Source organism: Vicia villosa, unplaced genomic scaffold, assembly GCF_029867415.1.
Source record: "Vicia villosa cultivar HV-30 ecotype Madison, WI unplaced genomic scaffold, Vvil1.0 ctg.000109F_1_1, whole genome shotgun sequence".
Lineage (NCBI taxonomy): Eukaryota > Viridiplantae > Streptophyta > Magnoliopsida > Fabales > Fabaceae > Vicia > Vicia villosa.
The window spans coordinates 802090-805933 of record NW_026705020.1 but is presented as its reverse complement, the minus strand read 5'-3'; positions in this window follow the sequence as shown (position 1 = coordinate 805933).

Below are 3844 nucleotides of genomic sequence, written 5' to 3'. Positions count from 1 at the left end.
TAACTTTGAATAACAAACCAAAAACGAAGGTTTTCTTTAAATTTTCCCAAAAATACACCATGGGCCTCCATGTAGGTATAAGTCCCAAGCCCCTTTGTTAATACCTGTTTACATAGCTTTGAATAAACTCAAGTGGACCTCTCCTCGAATATGAGTCCCGAGCCCCGTGTATACAAACGGATCATGCTTACAGGTATATTTCCTTCATAAACTCCATTATATACACACACTTTGTCATATATATAATTGTTCATACCTGTTCATGTTTGTTCATACTTGTTCATGTTTGTTCATATGTGTGATATGTGTGTTTATTCAACTTAGTACAACACTAGGTTCCCCATAGCCTCCTATTGGGCTTCGTGCAAAGAATCTCCACTAGCTTAGGTTAGGACATAGAGTATGGTTTCCCGGTGAAATCGCTCTAAGAGCTCAAACCAACTATACCATGCCTCCCCTTGGGCTTTGTACAAACGAGTGACCCTCCCATAGCCTCCTCTTGGGCTTACAATGCAAGGACCCTGGATTGTCCCTCCCATAGCCTCCTCTTGGGCTTACAATGCAAGGACCCTCGGATAGCCTCCTCTTGGGCTTCGTACAAGGACCCACGGGCTTCTTATAAGCATCCCCAATATCCAAATCAAATACCCTAGGAGATTAGACATTTATCATCTCTATGCTAGGAGTATCTCTTATATATCATCACAATCAATCAATCAATCAAATTTTTTGCCACAAGGCTGGCTAATCAATCAAACTTCTTTTTGCCACAAGGCTGGCTAATCAATCAAACCGTTTTGCCACCATACTGGCTGATTAATCAAAGTTTTTGTCACAAGGCTGACTTCATTGAAATTTTTGCCACGAGGCTGGCTGATTAATCAAAACTTTTTGTCACAAGGCTGACTTCATTGAAAGTTTTTGCCACAAGGCTGGTTAAACAAACAAAAATCAAACAGATGTATGTGATGATATAGATTAGATACATCTAGCATTTAGATGACATTTGTCTCTTTTCCTTTGCTTCCACTAGCATAAGTGGGAACTACGATTGCTCTGACTTTCTCAACATCCCTTTGAGAATACGTAGGCACAAGGTCGATCCTTGGCGAGCAAAACAAAACAAAAAAAAACCATTCAAACCTTAGCACCCGTAGACCCCGAGCTACAGATGCTCTGATTCCCTCTAAGGGATATGTATGCAGAGGATCGCGATGATCTTTGCGAGCATAATCAAACAAACACCTTAGGTCCCACCTATTTCACAAGAACCTATCAATAACATGGAATGAAAAACAAAGCAAAGAAACCTATAGAGTACTATAGATACGTTGGGTGCTAATACCTTCCCTTCGTATAACCAACCCTCTTACCCAAGATCTCTCCCCCCACCTTTTAGGTTATTGCAGCTTTTTTCCTTTTCCTCCTTTGGAAATAATAAAAAGTTTGGTCGGTACAAAAGAAAAATCATTTTTTTGAGCACTCGAGCCCAAAGAAGGCATCAGGTGTCTCGTTTAGAAAAGACAAACGATTTTTCGCCCGCGACAAATATCCATCATAGCCTTGAGGAAGCTGAGAGGATCAGTTTGTTTAAGCTGCTCTAATTCTGAAGGAGTAGGCTTTGTTGGGGCAGGAGTCGAAGTAGTTTCAGGAGAAACTATGGTCCCAAAAGTTGTGGTTTTGTGAGGAACTACTGTGGTTAATTTAGAGGTTTCTTCCATGACATCTTGTTCAGATAAAGTGTCCTCACTACCAGTTGGATGACCAGCTGCATTGTTGCTACCTGAACATTGTTGGTCTGCTTTTTCCCTCTTGTGGGTAGGTGGAGAATCATCAGTTGAATGGCTCCCTTCGACTGCTGTACTAGGAATGATAGTCGCAAGAGGTTGAGCGTCTTCGATCACTGTTGAAAGCACATGAGATTTACCTGCATGGAATAATTAGAACATGTCATGGTAAGGAAAGTTGCAAGAAATTTCTTCGCTGTAAAAAGAATATGCACTTACCTTGGAGTTTATCAAGATCAATATTAAGAGTGAAGGATTTGAGGTCGGAAGTGGCTGTGCCAACATCATCCTACAATCATAAGGTAAAACGTTAACTTAATTATTTTAAGTTAAAAATTTATAAAGATGAGCAGGTTGGGAAATCCAAATACCTTAGTTAGGATGCTATCTGGGCTCGAATTGTGGCTCTCGACAATGAAAGCGTTACTACCACCTTTCAAAGGTGATTCTTCAGAAGATACCTTGTCACCCGGTGAAGTAAGCTTCGAAGACCCAGATCCCTTTTCTTTTCTTGAAGCAGTAGAGGCCTTCTGCCTTTTCTTTTGGGCTTGTCTGGTTCGAGGTGGAGATTTGTCATCCTCATCTGAGACAACTACTGGAGAGGTTTTTCACTTCGAATTTGGTGGAGGTTTCGAACTCTAAAAATATAAATTGGGTAAGGTAAGGATGATTCATGTAACATACAAATGAAAGATAAAGTATGTATATACCGTGGTTTTCTTGTCAGCAGTGAAAGAGTCACTCTCACTGGGCTTGTTGCTCTGCGAAACTTCAGAAGCTTTCTGCGCAGGGAGCTGTTTAATCTTTCTCCTTCGAGCGACAGCTGTAGTTGGAACTGGAATTAGTATTTCAGCAGAAAAGGAACATTAGTCAAAGAATTTTGTCAGAACCCAAACCTTCAGGTATTGGAGTCAAGACACGAACATGTTCAAGATCTATATGGAGATGTCCTTTGAAAGTATCCAGGGTATGCTTAGTCGGGACCACTCGTTCAGCGCATTTTTTAGTACTTTCCTGAAGAATTTTAAAAGCATTCCCACACACGAACCAGTCTGGGAAAGGAGGGCTTAAAGCCACACCAAAATCAGCGCTTGGTAGTGGAGGGAATTTTGGAGGATTAAGTTTGAAAGCCACTTCATAACGCAGTTCTGGTCGAACAGACGAGGGCAGTTTCAACTTAACCAGTTTAGCAGAAAACTTTTCGCGCAAAGTGACTGCAGCTTCACGAACGGTCCGACTAAGGTCATCAGGCCTGTAAATGGTTTCAAAGAACTTTTGAAAGGCTTGTATTTCTTTAATATGAGTCGAAGTACCTTTTTGAAATTTTTCCTGCACATCAGCAAAAGCTTCAGTTAGTTCGCGAGTAAGGCTCTCAGCGTCAAAGATTTGCGTGGTGTAATAGTCCCTCCACCATTGTTGAAAATCTGGAGTAGAGTAAAATACGGGATTGAAAGGGATAGGTGAAAGATTGGTCACATAAGCATATCTGGCAATTTTTTACTCACATTCTTCTTTAGTCCGATATAAAGTGTGCAAACACATGTGGTTCCTTTTCTCGTACAGACACTTGGGTTTTATTTGAACCAATCCAAATTGCCTTGATACCAGATTTGGTTGGTAGCAAAGGAGAACATATTGGCTTTTGGAGGGGCGAAGACGGTGATAGAATAACCTTGGGGTAAGGAAAGCTCCCCAAATAGTCATAGATTCAGTCTCTTGATCTTGAGATGTTGGTGGAAACTTTCGAATGAACCATTCGGGACCCACTGTCCTGTTTACGAACGGAGCCATCGAAGGGCTGAATTGACGACACCGAGCAAACATCATGACATATGCTAGAAAATGCTCGCGAAGTTTACCAGTCTCTTCTTTTGGAGTTAGCGAAGCCAACCTGGTTCCTTCTACAGTTCGATTTTTAATATTTGGATCTTCTTCGTTCACAACACCTCGAAATGGGAGTTGAGCCTCAAAAGTAGCATTGAGCCATAGTTGTAGCAGCCAGAAGGGGCCAGCGAAAAGCAAAGAACCTGTTTTATAATTCTTTACAAGGTCTGTTG